This window comes from Thermobia domestica, chromosome 12 (genome assembly GCF_964235325.1).
Source record: "Thermobia domestica chromosome 12, izTheDome1.hap1.1, whole genome shotgun sequence".
Taxonomy (NCBI): domain Eukaryota; kingdom Metazoa; phylum Arthropoda; class Insecta; order Zygentoma; family Lepismatidae; genus Thermobia; species Thermobia domestica.
The window spans coordinates 143,342,852-143,361,645 of record NC_137465.1 but is presented as its reverse complement, the minus strand read 5'-3'; positions in this window follow the sequence as shown (position 1 = coordinate 143,361,645).

The window sequence follows — 18,794 nt, the reverse complement described above, 5'->3', positions numbered from 1 at the left end:
CCTGACTCTAGATTCTTACAAATATTTTACATATTTCCTTGATTGTGAAGTCTATGGAGTAATGTGCATATACAGATTTCTTTACACGGAAGTCTGGCTTTAAACAATGCAAGAGATTCTTAAGTTAATTTCCGTATACTCTTATACTGTCTGACCTGCCAATTATTAATGTATCCACCACAATACTATTAGATTTTGTTAGAATTTCCTAAGATCACCGTCAAAGTGAAATAAAAGCATCCCAGGCTCAAACCCCATATATGTTGAAAATTTGAACGACACCAGTCGAGTGGTTCAAGAGTTATTAAGTCACAAAGGCAAACCACTTTCATTTTTATGTATTTCTATATGTCTTTCCCTTCCCATCAAAGTGAAATGATAAAAACCATGCCGGGCTCTAACCTGATCTGTGTGGCAAATTAGATCGAGATTGGTCTCGTGGTTCAAGAGTTATTAAGTTTCATTTTCTTAAAATATTTCCCCCTCCCGTCAAAATGAAATTATAAAATACATCCGAGACTCGAACCTCATCTATGTTGAAAATTTGATCGAGATCGGTTGGATGGCTCAAGAAGTATGATGTCACATACATAGTCATTTTCATTTTTATATAGGATAGATTTTCAAAGCACGCGTTAGAATATTTTCTTGTCATTATTTTAATGCAATTATGTGTTATTACAAAATATATATACATATAGCAATATATAGAGCATTCTACATCGAAGAAATCGTAGTGACGACTTTTTATACTGACGACATTTCTTCCCAGGCAAGATTACGCCCAGCGTTATTTAGTCCAGGCGAGATTCTGTGTCCCGAGAACAGGACCGCGAAGTTTTGGCCAGGCGAGATTTTGGGACTCGAGGTTTTGGCCAGGCGAGGTTTCGGTCCGGCGAGGTTTTGGTCAGGCGAGGTTTCGGCCCGGCGAGATTTTGAACCGCGAGGTTTTGGGCGGCGAGATTTTGGTCCGCGAGGTTCTGGCCGCGAGATTTTGTACCCAAACCCAAATTGGAAACGTAAAGAAATTAAGAATAAAGAATAAAAATAAAGAAAATTATTAAATTTAGAAAATATTGATGTTGTCCAGAAACTTAATTCAAATTATTGGTTTATTTGAGTTCCAGAGAAGTGCCAGAGCAACACTTGCCCCCTCCACTTCTCTGCGAATATCCATAGTAATTTCATCATTCATCTGTGGTTGTGTACTTAAGTCACAGTACAAGTTTTGAACTATAGTCACATTTATATTTATATTTATTGACTAATTACAAAAGGAACGATGAATTTTCGGGTAGGATTCTTTAAAAAAAAATACACCTTAGTTTGTTCTACTAAGCGTGAAACAATACAGTTCATGGTTTTGTCCATTTAAAACAGATTAATTTAAATGAATGTATACTCTCTTAAAAATGATTTACAGTAATTTCTCTTAATCTTCTCTATGTTTGATTAAGCATTTATATTCTTATTCTGAATAGCGTACACGTGGAAGGATTCAAGGTTTAACCCCCTTGAACATGAAATTGTGGAAAAATAAACATTGACTATATACTCGTATATATATATATATATATATATTTATATTTATATATATAAATCACACGTGTGGTGAAATATGAGTAAAGATGAATAAAGAGAAGCAAAGTATGAAGAAACAAGTATTTTAGGAATGATCAAAAAATGCATCGAAAGATTGCGATATTTGCCAATAATTAGTTTTGGGATCAGGGGCCACAAAATTTTTGAACAGCCCCTAAATTGAGTTTTCGTATTTCTACCGAATAAGCACATCATATTGAGTTAAGTGATAGTTTGGGTTTGGTTACACTGTATGTAGTTCTCCAAATATAAGGAGTACAAGAAAATGTTTATTGAATGAAATATATTGGATCTTTTGATCCAAAAAAATATGAAAATCAAAAGTCCAAAATATAAAAAAATATGAAATTTTAATGCTTTCTAAAAAATTCACTATGTAGTCTATGTATGGATATATCATTTTATTATTCCTAAGTAGCAGGATTAACATATAACTAAGAAAGGAGATAGTCAAGTGCTACATATGGAACATGGAATTGTATGCTTGAGAGACTTACACATGACGGAAGTTATAGAAGAAATATTTAGAGAGCTTCAAAATGTGGTGTTGAAGGAAGATAGAGAAGATAAAATGGATAGAGTGAGTAACAAACATTTTTTTTTTATTTTTTTAACGGATAGGAGATAAGAGGACGCTTTTATCTCACAATCTTCGTAGATTGATCAACTGGATTTGGGCACATCTTGGAAATATGTTGCCTTTTTGATACCGACATAGAGGGTAATATGAAAGGAAAACAAGCAGCAGAAAGAAAAACAACACTTATTGATAATTTGAGAAATGCAAGAAAATATTGGGAGTTAAAAGAGGAAGACGAAGATCAAGAAACGTGCAAGAAACATTTCCATATCGTACATAAAAGGAGGGGGCAGATTTCCTATTAGTCCCAGAAACCTTTCAACAGGCAGAATAGTTAAAAATAACATCAGCTTACATTTATTTCACTGTTCATTAACCGTTTTGAAACATATCAGGCGTAGGCTTAACACTGTTAAAACTTACGGTTAACAATTGAATCACTGATTGGAAAAAGGGAATAAGTGCATCAGACCTAAGTTTTCAAAAACGCTAAAAAACCTTCCCGAGGCGTTGTTTGTACTTGTTGCAAAAAGTGTATAATTGATTACTTGTAGCAAAAGAACTAACAAACACTAAGACAAGAAGGAGAATCTTGTATTGCAGCACTGCAATTGGTTAAATAAGATTAAAAATGGAAAAAATATTCCCTTTTTCCAATCAATTAGAGTTGGACGCAATTGTAATTGTGTGTAGGGCATGTAATGTGCAGTTTATGGTAGAAAGCTATGAAAATGTACATGCTGAATACAATGTTGTATGTTAATCTTGGATATATGTATCCGAACTATCACGCATGTTAGGCTTCTAACCCTTTTATTGTCACCGTTTTTTTTTTTTTTTTTTTTTTGTTGTACAGTACATGTTATTTGTACAGCAAGAAAAGTAGTACAATAGACAGCTGAACAAAATACGTAGCAAAATACGTTGTCAAAATAGAATGACTTTACATAGGGTCCTACCCGTCTGCATCTTCGTCTTCTGCAGTTTCTTGGTCAGTGGTTTTCCATGAACAAATCATCCTATAAAATTTTTTGTATTGGTCAGGTATGCATTTGATGATTTGTGAAGAATCGTTTATCTTTTTCTGATTGATCGGGACTTGCCAATCGTATGCCTTTGACATTGGCAGTGGAACGTTTGTGACATTATTTTTGAGTTATCGAAAAATATCAGTTCTTAGTTCATTGATAAACTTATGAGCTTGCACATAACCTACAGATTCTGCTTTATAAATAGTGTCTCTATTTACTTACTTGGAATTTCACTGTTTTGTCCACAATGCTACCTGAAGATTTCTTGTAAAACGGTTACCACCAATGTTTAAAATCTAAGATTTCTTCATTGACAACTTCGTTAACCTGAAATTTAGTATCAGTGTTTCTTGCATTCGTAATCATGTGGTTATACTATGCTGGTAAATAAATGCGATTGTGTCGTTTGAGTTCCCGTTTGATTATAACAAAATTTCGGTCACATGGTAAAAACTGTGACCTCTGACAGGCAAATATTGCTGTACAGTGGTAAAGCGTTGTGACACGATCAGACTGAAAAGCATTAATGTCATTGTATGATTCCAGTTTTGGTATTGTATGATCACCACTTGTATCACTGAAAACACGTAAATTTGTAACTGATTGGGACAAATATTTCTCTATAGGTTGTGCAATGCTAAGACAATGCGAAGTATCGTAACGTCAGCAGAGGGCTCTAATGGTTGTCTACATACACACAGTCTCACAGTTGTGGTGGTATCCTATAGTGATTGGAAGAAGGAAATAAGAAACGTAGTTATTCCCTTTTTCTAATCAGCGAGATATTTTGTCTTCTACATTGGTCATATAGAGTTGCCCAAACATTCCTATTTTCTACTCAACGATGTAACTATCTCAAAGGAACATATCTGCTATCTCAGGTTAAAATCGCAAAAAATTGTACTTATTCCCTTTTTCCAATCAGTGGTTCAATTGGCTATACCTTAAAAGATACAGTAATACAGTAAGAATAAAACTAACGGGTACAAGCATAGGAAAGTTCAGTTACTATCTATGGGCTCTACATGTGGAGGAGAAACTTGTTCCATATCCCAAATGGGCGATTAACACTTGTCATTGGACCCAAGGGTGTACGTGATACCTCCAGAATCAAAATTGAAGTAGGTAGGAATTCAGAGAAATAGCTTGGCCTCTACCGGCCCTACCGGGAGACGAGAGGCATGTCACTTCTTCCAAATGAGCAATTTACACAGACCATTGAATCCAGGAGTGTATATAGTATTTCAGCACGTAAAAACGAGGGTTCACCAGAAATGGTTCAACTCTGCTGGAGTACTATGAGTGTCAATTGACCTTACTTTTGTGCCTCTGGATCCCTGGCTTAGGGGCCATGGTGAAAGGTTGCGTAGGACCAATCAAATGACAATGGGTAACTTTCCCCACCTTAGAAGGGGCGTATAAGACATATAGATGTTTTCTTCATTTTATGGGACTAAAATAGCCAAATTGGGTTTTTTCTGCCTTCAAGGATTCTCCTTTTTAATAATGGTTCATTATGTTATGAATAAGCGTAGGTGTAATTTAAAACTACTCCTTTAAATTTTCGGGAGGTGTATTTAATAGGCTCATCCTTAAATTTTGGAAATTGCCAAATTTTAAAATTTGGTATGAAAGTATAGAACCATGATATATACCTTGTAAATCATCTCATTTCCTTCTATGAGTACAAAAATTCCAATATGGGAGGTTTTGCACCTGAAAGATCCTCTTCTTGAATGATGGTTTATTATTTTATGACTGAATATAAAGTCCAAAATATGGGATACATTAACACACATCATTCTAAAATTTTGGGAGGTGTGTATCGGTTCTAATCTCAAATTTCAGAAATTCTCAAAATTTTAAATTTAGTCCTATGGTAGTATATTATTATAGTACGTACCTCGTGAGCCATCTCGTTTCTTCTGTTAGGTAAACAAAAGCCAAAAATACAAATTTATAAAGTTATTGACATGAATGAGTATAGGGATACCCATAGGACATGAGTACCTTATTGCATCCCCTCTAAATTTCGGAAGGGGTGAATTTCAACATCATTAAATTTTGGAAATGGAAATGGTATAGGACCATGATGAAGTTTGGTCTATTCATCTTGTTTCCTTTTTATGGCTACGATATTGTCAAAAATTAATTTTGGGAGATGATTTGGGAGATAATTTTGGGAAAGGTCAAGGTCATACGTATAGGACCATAGATTGATACTAAACAGTAAGGTCCCTCGATAGTGTACAATGGAAGGTTGCTGGATTCGATTCTTGATTGTAGCTTTTAACAAGTACTAGTTTGAATTCCTGCGAGAGCAGTTCTCAACCTTATGCTGTAGATTCATATCTCGTATAGCCATGATTTTGAAAAGGAACGTAATCATTTAATTAAAATAATAGGCCTACTTTATAATTTCTTTTTTGAGATTTGTGTTGTTCTATTATTATCTATGTTAATGTATTTAGGTTTTTTTAATGTTTAGTTTTGTTTTGCTTGTACGATTTTCGTATGAATCATCTTCACTCCTTTGTGGTTACCAACGTTTGAGCTTGAAGAAAACCATTTATATATTTGGTGAAACGACATGTTTCTTATATTGCAATACTAATCACTTTGTTAGTCAATGAAATTTAAAACGAATAAGAAATGACATAAACATGACTTTATTATTTAGCTTTCTGTATTTAAAGATGAAGTGCTTACCAGACCTAAATGAATGCTGTTAGTTTGTTCAAAAAAATGTTTGATTATTGTCAGAGACCTAGGTTCGAATCTAGCAATGCACATATCGTTTGAATTTCAAGTTAACTGTAAGTCAACGCCTTAGTGATACCACAATCTAAAACTACAACAATAAACCGCTAAGAAGTAGTTAAGGGGCCTTCAACCGACGAAATTAAAATACCGCTAATTTTGCAGTAATTATGTCATATCTTCAAATAGATAAAAGATAATCGAAATGTGGAACAAGAGCGCCCTAGATAATATCATTTTACATGAGATACCGTTATCACGACTCACTTATCTGCTTTCGATTTTAAGTCACTTTGAAATTGGCATTTATTCTCGCGTTTCTAAACGAGTGGAAACGGAAAGCCACTAGGTGACTTGGGATAACGGTAACTCACGCAATATAATATTGTCTAGGGCGCTCTTGTTCCACATTTCAATTATCTTTTATCTATTTCAAGATATCACATAATTACTGTAAAATTAGCGGTATATTAATTTCGCCGGGATGAGGCGTCTTAATAATATTTGCGCGATTTTTCAACTTTGCCAATACTGAAATATATAATTTTTTTTTATCGGAATGAATCGATTCATCAGGTCGGAGCAGTTAGATTGTTTTCGTGGCGAAACATGGGTTTTGAAGTTTCTTTTAATGGAAACAGAATTTTGTTTCAAACTTTTCTTACACAAATTTTTTTTGCTGAAATTTTTTTATTAAAAACTAAAAATTCTGAAACAGAACTTTTAAACAAAATTTTAATTTCCAAAAAATCGTGTTACTGAAATTTTAATGCAAATTTTTTCGTAACGAAAAATTAGTTTTGAAATATTCTGAGTTATAAATCTGAACCATTTTTTTTTAATTTCAAAAGTTGTAAAACAACGAAGTTTTGATTTCAAAAAATTCTTAGAAAATCTTAATTTGAATTTCAGAATGTGAAATAAAATACAGGATTTTTTCAAACAACATATATTTTAACAAAATATTTTTTTCTTCATGTTAGTGTACATTCATTTTCAGATCGTTCCTTTTCTTCGTACGTGTGGAGTGATAAAGGTGTATCTATGATTCCTCTTCTGGTGGTACAAGAAACAATTCTGTAAGGGCAAATTAAAACATATTAGTATACGTGTAATTCTTATTTTATTTTTCCTATAAAAAAGAACCAAGTTATTGACCTCCAGCAAGTGCATGGACAAATTACACACTTATTATTATCAACAGATATAGGAGAACACTTCCACATGTCATGGCCATTGTAGGAAGAGAAAGATTATAGGTAGAAAGGATTTTTCCTGAAAAGCAGTGTGATCATGATTAATGTTTACAAAACTTTGACTTATGCTAGAAATATTTGATAGAGACAACCTAATTATGGTTTATGATTTCCTTCTTGTACCTGTGGTCGAGACAAACTGTTCTTGGATAATGTGTTCATCCAGTTTTTGTCAAAGTTTATAATACCATTTCACCGATGTGAGAAACTGGGAACTCAGGTGAATCTTAATATAAGAAAAATATGTATTGTAGATATTGAACAGAATTTAGTGTGCTGAGTTACACACAAAATGATTAAAGATAAATCACTTATCGAACTGAATTTGTTTCACGATTGGTCTCCACTGATTCTCAGAGGGAGAAAAGAGATGTATGATGTCTTGGTTTTCGGTTTGGTCTCGTGCAAATGTCGTAAATTTTTCATAACAGCTTACACTCTGGTTATAGTTGAGACGGTTGGCTGGTTGTTTCTTCTTCTTCGTCTTGGTGATGTTGGAAAATAAGCTATAGGTGGGAGCAGAAGGATATATGGCTATAGTACGTAATTTTCTGTTTACTTTCTCATATCTGGAAGTGTTTCATAGCTGTCAGGTATTATTCGGCGTTTTGATAATTGAAACTATAATTTTTCTTCTGATTTCGTAAAAAGAATTCTGGACTTAAGTCCTGAAAATTTTATGTGGCGTGTCAATGGATGGGTTTTCAAGGATTGACTTACAATCATTCGTTCCAGGCTATTGAAATTTAAATTTTGGTTTGAGTTATAATTGATTGGAAATTCTCGAATTTCGCAAATATAGTTTGTTGACTCCGTGTCGGGATCATAGATTTATAATACATATTGTTTAGGTTCTCGAGACACGAATTTCTTGATATATACCTTTCTTCAAATATCAACTAGTTCATTTGAAAAGGAATCAACAAATACCTCTAAATGTAATGTAGATTCAGACGGTCGAATGTAAATATCGCTAAGTCGGGGTCAAAATATAAGAATCTTTCTTGGTGTTTTTTTTTTTTTTTTTTTTTTAACATTTATATACTTCCAATCGGGCCTGGCAGGTAGTGAAAGCTCCGAGAACGATATTAGAGTTACGAGTTTGAACTGGAACATCTTCTTCGTATTGCCAATAAAGGTCTAATAATGAATCATTTACTGGTAAAATTTGGTTCACCCGTATGTCTGGAGCTGTTAGTTTTTGACATAGTTCTATTAGATCATTAATGCTGGTGGTCTGGCTGAAATTGTCCCTCATGACAAGATTCCCCTACGTGGTATTCCAGCAAAGTTTTGAGAGATTGCGACGTGGTGTTGTCGCCATATTGGGTGTATCTAGGGTAAATTTTTTCACGTTATTGTACCCTGTGTATATATTGTTGCTTTTCTTCTTCCATGTCGCTGTTGGCTGGCCATCCAGAGGCTTCAAGTTTGGACTTGAGAAACTTATTTATATATTTACTGAATAAGCCGCCTGTCTTCGTTTCAGAATCATACACTGTAACTTACAGTCCCAAATTTCGTACACTTCGATGATTTGATATCCAAATTCCACGGCTTTCTTAATTTCATACTACACCCACGTACCTGTCAAGCATTCTTCGCTTTCGGAATGATCGCATGGGGAATCGTGATTTAATTCGGTGGCACATGCAGTACAAAGTAGGAACAATAGCTTTCTTTTGGTGCGTAATAGGAGCACAGGATGGAAGACATTTGTTCGCTGCAAGATGCTTAATTTGATTAATCCATTGACATGTTTAATGACAGCATTTTCGGATCTCGCCGGAGATAGATTTGTGAGTGTCCTACTAGATAAAGTCTGCAGTAACATGGATACAAAGAAACAATAAACAACAGAAATAACGAATGTTAGCCATGTAAATATACCATAAGGAAAATTGAGGCACCTCAAATTGGTTGAAATTTTGTCTTCGCCACCAGATCCTTTATACAGAATATCCTCTCCGATTAAACTTGTACATTATAATTTCGAAATTCGTCAGATAGCTTTGCAATTGTCGCAACTCTTGCAGTGAAACGCCAAATCAAAAGAGATAAATTAGGTCAAACATCTCCAAATTTTCAATTTTGAGACAATTTTTTTTACCCATACTCGTAAAAGAGAAGGTAGACCACCCAAATTTGAAGTTGTATATATAAGGGTCTTATAAAAGGTTCACCAAATTTTGTTTTTTGATAATTCCCAAATTAAAGGGATAATTTATGTAACCTCCAAAAATTTGAAGAAGTATATCAATGTACCCAAGTATTATAAAAGAAGATGAACACATTTATATTCAAAAAATATAATCATATAACGTGATAAATCCTCATCAAAGAGGATAAATGAGGCCAGAAACCTCTGAATAAAATTTTTTGGTCAATTTTATACCCATGAAAGGGAACGAAATGGACCATACAAATTGAAATTGATATATATTCGGGTCCTAGAGAACATTTACCAAGTTCTATTTTTTTGAGAATTCTCAAATTTAGGAGTTGTCCTATGTACTACTTCCAAAATTTAAGAGGGATGGTCAATGTATCCACATCTAATAAAAGAAAATGGGCTCCTGCACTCATCAATATAATCATATAAGATAACAATGCTTCATCAAAAAATAATAAAACAGATCAAAAATCTCAGAAATTTACATTTTTGGCAATTTTTTATCCATGAAAGGGAACGAGATGGATTACTCAAATTTACCGAGGTACATACTCTGGTCCTATACTATCATACCAAGTTTTTAAATTTCGCAATTTCCAAAATTTAAGGGGGTAGTTCAATGCACTCGTCCTAAAATTTAGGAGATGTTTGAAGGTAGTCCTGTCAAAATCAAGAGGGCATTGACCACTATGGGTCATTCCACGTGATCAGGTCACGTGACGTACTTCAGTCAATGAGATAAAAGTTCGTCCAACTATCCCCCGTATTACTGCTGGGTTCTGGTCATACCTTGGAAGTCGGTACCTTGAGGTGCCTCAGCACCAAAAGGAGATGGAAACTTGCTTTCACGCTCCAATGTCGCCACAGGAGATTCTGGTACAGTCATACTGGATAGGGGAGATTTTTCCACCAGCAGGTGTACTGAGAGATGGACATCGGTTTATTGCCCTAATGGCAGCATTTCATGACCTTTCTTCGGAAGACTAATATATGCGATAAGAAAATGACATTTTTATTTTAAAGTCCCGCGTTTATGCCCTTTAGGCTAAAGGAGACAGATGAATAAATTGTGAAATTAATTTTTATGCTCTCCCGCCGGGAATCGAACCTGGGACTATCTACGTGCATAGATGCAATCGCTAGCCACCTTATTATATTAAAACGTATATATGGGGGCTATATTATATGTGAAACAGCTATCTTTTGAACCAGGAATCACTACACACCTACGGTTCTATAGGTCAATCAATAGGCATAAGCCTTTAACGAGAGCAATTACCCTTCCACAACGGAGAATAAGTGTGGGAGATACTTCAACAGATCACCATTTCTATTCACCCAATTTTGTTTTACGTCTCACAGCTCCGTCTCTGTGAAGTATAGTGAAGTAATTTTTTTTAAAAGTTGGATTGGGGCTTGGACCCCTTTCAATACCGAAGCTATATGAAACGTGGACCTACAATTAAAAGTAGTATCCGGACCACACAATCTCCCGCAGTGAATCGAACGCGGAACTACCGAGTCAAAAACTTAGAACAATAACCATGTAACCACGAGGAAACTCTTTTCTTAAATTAAATGTGCTGAGGCCATACTCTGGTATTGTCTTTCTTTCTCATAAAAGTATGGATGAAAAGACAACCTTCCGGGGAAGGAAATGTTCGTCCCACTCCTAAATGAGATTATTGCACTAGTTATTGGTTTCAGTAGTGCAACTGGTACAGCGGTGGACACTTCTAAATGGTATACCTTAGCCGTAAATCTCCATATGGCTGTACCATTTAGAAGTGTCCCCCGCTGTACCTTAGCACTAATCTGAGCTAGTTCTGAGATTGTAGTCCCTCCCTGGTTTTACAGAGGATCATAGGTTGGACTTCTAAGGTTGTGATCATACCGTGGGATTAGGTATCTTACTATGTCTTGTCAGGACGATTTCTGGCTCCAAAAGGAGGATCTGAGGTTAATCTAAAACGCGCTGATGCAGACTTCCGCTTGCTAGGGAAGTTCTTTTCATCAGTAGGTATAACTACAGGATGGGCTTCAGTTCACGGCTACTGATCTGATAAGAAAAGAACCTCACCTTCTACCTTGGCAAGGAAAAGCGCGTTTGACCTAGAAAGCAGAATGTAATCGACGATATATTGGAGTAGTACAGCTTATACTCACTCGTAATTTACATAATATGTAGGTATACGCTGAAAATTGAATACATATTCTAATTGTTTGCTTGTGATCATTTACTGAAAGTAAATTCTTACCAAAACAATATTGATCAAGTAAGAATTCATCATAGTTGTTCCTATATGTTCGTACCCGGTCGAGAGTATACTTACTAAAAATTTTATCATTACATAAGTGTTTGAAGATAATGTAAGATCACTAGGTTAATCGAAATTTAAAGTTCAGTTCCCTCGCACAAAACATGAGAATATGAAAAAAATATAAAGATTTTGACTAAATATGAATATTTTCTCAAAATATTATATGTATATGTATATGTATATGTATATATATATATATATATATATATATATATATATATATATATATATATATATATATATATATATATATATATATATATATATATATATATATATATATATATATATATATATATATATATATATATACGTTAATTCGATTCGAGATATCACGAAACGTTAAGATGCTTGTTCTCATTGCCCTATGAGGAATAGTTTAAAATATGAAATTTCGTATTTTGCTTCTTTTTAGGTATGAGATTAAGTGCTTGAAGACTTCAGCCCCGTTTTTAAAGTTCTGCGTCAGTCACTGCTCATTATGACTATCTCTTTTGTGGTTTCTAAGTTTCTTTGTACAGGATCAGATAAACACACTCTGGCGCCCTAGCCTACACGTTTGCAACCTTAATGTAATGTAATGACTCGTAGGTGGACATCTTCAAACATAACATCGATATATGAGCACCGATTTTGGTTATTTATTCTTTGTTTAAAAAATATGCTTCCGCTGTGATTCTGTGTTAATTTCATTAGGTTCTGGTGGTAGTCTTAGAAACAAGATTATAATACTTCTCAACACGACAATGTTAATATCGATTGTGTGTAAGCTCAGTATAATCCCATAACGCGTAGATCGATTTGGAAAAAAAAATGTTCATGCACATTTCGAAGGTAGGATCCATTTTATGGAAAGTTAATATCCTACCTTTAACGGGTAATAAGAAAGTGGAAATATAAAACAAACTTCTAAAAAATATATTAATTGACTAAAATAAGCGCTAACCACCAGAAAATAATTAAAAAGCGATAGGAGCAGAAAAATAAAAAAACGAAGAAGGCAGAAAAAATTTAAAAAACGATAAAAGCAGAAAACATAAGAGTCTAAAATCAGAAAATAAAAAAGCCTAAAAGCAGAAAAGTTTTAAAAGGCAGAAAATAATCTTTAAAAGTCTGAAGCTTACTGTTATCAACAAACAATTTTTGAAGACAGTGCCCAAAAAAATTAATTGATACCGAATATATAAAAGTTATAATAAAATTTATAGTTTTAATGATAATTTTATTAAACATTAATTTGTTTGGTTCGGCAAATACGAGTATTTCAAAAATTTTTGACTGATTTTAATATCAAGGAATACACATGTTTGTTAAGCATCAAAAGATCCAAAAGCTTCAGCCCAATTGAATTTTGAAACAGAGATACAAACGGTGGTCGGATGGAAAAGAAGCACCTCTCACTTCAATTGAATCATTGAGTTCAAAAACCGGTCATCTCCATCGAAGCTAATTTGAGAGGAGTGACAAACAAAACTAAATTAATTAATATGTAGGGTCTATTTGACATATTGGGTTATTTTCATTTTTGAAAAGTAGAAAAAAGTCAGTTCTACTGTCCGAAAATGAAAACAGCCCCATATGTTAAATACATATTAACTAATTTTGTTTTGTTTGTCACTCCTCTCAAATTGGCTTCAATGGAGATGACCGGTTTTCGAACTCAACAATTCAATTACAGTTGCTTATGGCTTAGGATTCTATTCTAAGCAAATTACCATTAATTTTAATAGGAAAGTCCTTAAGAAACTTTTATATTTCCAGTTAGTTTTTGTCATCAACGTAGTATTAGAAAATATACACAAAGTTTCACATTTCGTGCATTACTGTTGTTCGTGATGAAGGACACTGGATTATTACACGAAATGTAGGTGTTTCGAAAAAGGACTTCGCGTAGAAGATGTTAATGAGTGAAGATAAGAAAAGTACAAGAAAGAAAGATTCATTTTAAATAGTTTGCATCTTTACAAAATGAGACTGGGTTTCTTTACTAAATGCTTCTCCAGCAAATAAAACAATGGAAGAAGCTTGGAGTTGCAAAGAGAATTTAAACAAAAGAATTTTGTTCTTGAATAGAGAACTTATCTTTTGACTCTCTTGGGAAGCATTCTTTTAATTAAATGGAAAGGAAGCTTAGTGATACAATGCGCAGAAGAAAATTGCTTAATACAAGATATGAAAGAGCTTATAATCAGCACCAATAACGAGACTGGCAAGAGAATTCTTAAAAACAAATAGTCTTAAGTGTCTACTATTGTTGAGAATGTAAAGTATTCCTGTACTAGGGAATAAAAGGATATGAAGAATGAAAATATTTCAAGGATACAATCACGTAAATAGGATTTTTGGAGGAGGGGCGGTGAGGATCAAGACTAATGATTACTTATATTCTTCTCTAAATGTACTTGCATTATTTTAATTTGTGAAAAATGTTGCTTTAAAATAATACTATGAAAATGAAATAACAATTTTCAGTTTAAAGTCCCACAATTATGCCCTTTGGCTAAGGAAGATGGATGATTACGGCAAGTGAATGATAATAGAATAATTGGTAGAATGATGATATGGGAGGAAACTGGAATACCCTGAGAAAACTGATGTTGTCCACCACAAATTTACTTAGCCAGAAAGAACTAATGACCCCTCCGTAAATGACGTCACAGCGAGAAATTGAAAATTTCTTTAAAAAGTGTAACTAGAATCTGTTACCAGGCTCATATTATTGGTGATTGTGGGCATTTCTATCAGATAGACCTGGGAGTCTATCTGATAGAACCAGTTTATCGATCATTATTTGTAATCCATAGGATTAGCATGAAGCTAGATGGAATTCGGAATGTTCCGTTAATGTTACAGTAATATCCATTTTCAACTTGACCCCTCCTCCCGTTTTCTCCACACAAAGCTTCTCAGAAGAAAGAGTAACCAAACGCTTGCTGTAGATTTGTATTTTTAACGCTGCTTATTCTTCTTCTTAATTTTTTCATTTTTGGTTCCGAAGGGGGGTCCGGACCCCCCGGACCCCCCTTGGCTACGTGCCTGGTGTAAGGACCTCAAACTTGTTCTGTTGGACTTTGCTTATCAAAAGATTTCTAAAACTGCCTTACTGCCCCCAAAATCTGAAATCCTGAGTGAGGATGGGGCGGTTGCCCCCGTATCCCACTGAAGCCCCTGTCTAGCGGCTGTCGTATTAAACTATCCCAAGCCCTTTCGCATGGTTTTAGTTACATTTGTTTTGGACTTTTGACTGCGAAGATATTATGTTTTCAAATAGAATTCATTTGCTGAGCAAAACTGAACTTTATTGAAAATGAATTTGGATCCATTGTGCTCTGAACGCCCCAAATATTACTTTTCTTCAATAAATTATTGACTGAAAAAACAACCAATTACATAGGCTTGCAGAAAATATTCTGAAGTTAGCATAACATGAAGTGTGCTTCAAACATTACTTTTGAAAATTTATTATTTTAAAATAATTTTATTAGCATTAGTGTTATGAAATAGTAATCAAATTTTGCAACAAAAATCTCACCCACCTCCACGAAACACGTGATTAGCCCCTAAAGGCACAACTAGAAAACAATTCAGAAGCGGTACCTCCGAAATGACTTGCTTTAGGACTAAAATAATAGCACAACTGTATTTCTGGTAAAATTCTAGCCTTAAAACATGTAGCATGACTCCCTTTGCACTTGAAATTTCCAATACCGATCAAAGATGTCCGCCATGATGCTTGATAGTACCATCTGATGTGTCAGACCACTTCCAAGTTTCATCATTCTCCCTCAACCCGTTCTCAATACACAAGAATGGTGAGGACTTTTGTTTTGCCATGTATATTGGTAGATTGTGTGAAATCTCCACAGCAAGCAGATTTAAAAACCTACCTAAAAAGCTTATTACAACCAAGAAAGTACTTACAAGAGTTACTGGCAATAGGGTGTAATAAAAGGGTGTCGTGATATGAAATAAGATGAGCAATACTAATCTATACTGAAATATTCTGTACCCAACACAATGTAGTCTTAACGAGAATAAAAAAAATGAAAAGATCGATTGCAAGAGCGAAAAAGGCTTAATAAATACGTTTTTACACGATATTTCAGTATAGATTAGTAATTCTCATCTTATTTCATATCACGACTCTCTTTTATTACATCTTCTTGCCAGTGACTCTCGTAAGTACTTTCTTGGTTGTAATAAACTTTTTAAGGTAGATTTTAAAATGAAATATGTTTAAAATCATGTTTTAAACTGTTTAAATGTTTAAAACATGTTTTTTTCGTGTATGTTTTAAAACATGTTTAAAACATTTTGAACGCCGTTTTCATGTTTTAAACATGTGTTTTGTTCTTTTCTTTTTTTTAAAAAAAATATTTTTTCAACTCTGCGTTGCAGTCAATATCAGCAATTCATGTTACGCAAACTCCTAGCGGTAGAAAGTGGAAACACTGCATGGAGACTAAATGTTGAAAGGTAACCTTTCGAAGCGTGTTTCACAATAACATATGTTTATTAGATGTCACAGAATACATTTCTGAAATCAGATTCATAATTTTGACTCGCCCTGTGTTTCCTATAACATAGTTATTACTTTTATTAGACATACAATCGTCTACATAGAATAAAACACTTCTAAACATTTATAAATCATTAAAAACACTGCAAAACTTTAAAAATATTTTTTTTTTTTTAGTTTAACATCCGACAATTACGTCCATTAGGCTAAAGGAGACCAATAATTAATGAAAGTGAATGACTGTGAAATTAAACTTTGTGCTTTTCCACTAGGAATAGAATCTGGCACCAAGTGAACCAAAAACACACACATTGGCCACTAGACCACTGGGGAGGCCTGCAAAGCGACGAAATAATAAACAATAATAATCAAAACATATATTAGGCTCATCGACTGAATGCACCGAAGATTACAATTTAATTTACAGACCATATGTCTGCGACGTATATTCTTTCTTAACAACAGTTGTCTATCAGAATATACGGAAAACTTTGATACATTAACACTATCCAAGAGTTAATTGTCACTTTCGTTGTCAAACACAAAAATTCAAAAAGTAGCGGAGTTGCTAGTGAACACCCTTAATTTAGTATTTCAAAAAATTATTTAACATCAGACAATTATGATTCAGGGCTAGGATACACGACGGTGATGATAATGAACAAAGAAAGTGGGAGGAAGGGAAGAACCAAGAGAAAACCCATGCACACTTTTTTTGTCGAACACAAAATCTACTTGGTGCGAATTGGCATCGAGCCGGAGACCCAACGCACCATAAGTAAGCCCTCTACCACTGAGCTGTTGCGCGTCAAATTAACAGGCTTCTATGACCTAAGAATTTTTTTTTTTTTAAAAATATGCATCCATTTATGCCCTTGTTAAAATGATAAAATAGGACAAAAAAAAAAACTCAGAACTTCGCACTGCTGGAGCACTTGAATTTAAGCGTCTTGAGATTATAGTCAAATATAACAGGTTCTCTCAGACAATAAAACCTTCCAACGAATGTCAAATTCCCTCATACTCGAGAAATATTCCTATGCTCACAAGGGAAGATCTTATATTGATAGTATCATTGCCTAATCAAACAATGTGCAATCGATAGAGGAGTGAAGAAAATTGAGAAATTCAAAGTTTTACTGGCCGACACCCAAAACACAGGAGATAAGAGGAAAGAAGGATCTCTCGTAGAATCATGTGAAGATAGCAATGTAAAAGATACACTAACAGAAAGAACTTCAAAATGATTAAAGTAATCAAAATGATATTTACACAACAGTATAGTAAGCAAACATTGTATTCACAGACATGCTCAATAACATCATATGTAATGCAGTATTGCCAACTGTTCACAAAATGAAGTTTTGTTAAATGGCACGGAACACAAATTATAACATGTAGAAAATATAATTATGAGTAGAACCATACCTGTGAAGTCATTATGTACTGTGTTGCCAACATTTGAAGATAGCCCTATATGAATTCCTACATGAATCTACAGTACCAATACACTGCGGAGCGTTTTATCAACAGCAACACTGAAAAATTGACTACCAATAATTTGTGATACAATATTACGTGCATCAGAAAAGTGAGCCTGCTGCCCAAAGTGAGCTGCCCAAGAGCATACATTATTTCAGTTTTGTATGTTGTGTTTGATACTAATATGATTTTCCACGTGGGCAAACCTGCTTCGACACTGTGCTCCGTCCCTTATTTTCGTATTTCAGTGATTATATTCTTGTTTTGGTCTCATATTTTGATTTTAACTAGTTTGAATCGTGTACTGCATGTTCTCTTCTACATCCGAGATTCATATAGGTCTATTTTCAAATGTTGGCAACACTGTATCAATACTTCACAGGTATGGTTCTACTCATGATGAGATTTCTTAGATGTTATAATTTGTGTTCCGTGCCATTTAACAAAACTTCATTTTGTGCTCAGTTCGCAATACTGCATTACATATGATGTTATTGAGCATGTATGTGGGTGCAATGTTTGCTTAGTATACTGTTGTGCAAGTGACATTTTAATTACTTTAATTATTTTAAAGTTCTTTCTGTGTCAGTGTGTCTTTTGCATTGCTATCTTCACATGATTCTACATTCTTCTTTCCTCTGTATCTCCTGTGTTTTTGGGTGTCGGCCCGTAAAACTTTGGATTTCTCAATATTTTTCACTCCTTTATCGATTGCACATTGTTTGATTAGTCAACGCTACTATCAATATAAGATGTTCCCTTGTCAGATTTTTTTAAAACACAGGTTTTATCAAAAGTACCAGGGCCTAGGATTAAAGTCTCGCGGAGCTGAAGCTCCGATCATGTTCAATGTGGAATATTTTAACGGTTTAATCTCATCTTGCCTAATCCCATTTCGCCTAATTACTTATTAGCCACTGATTTTTACAAATTAAAAATTACAGTTGGACATATTAATAAAGATTTTAAATTATAAAATCTACTCACACTATTAGAAGCTCTTTAGGTGCTTCTGAAATTGTTCACGGATAAGCGAGTACAAGAGGTAAGTTCCCCCTAACTTCGAAGAT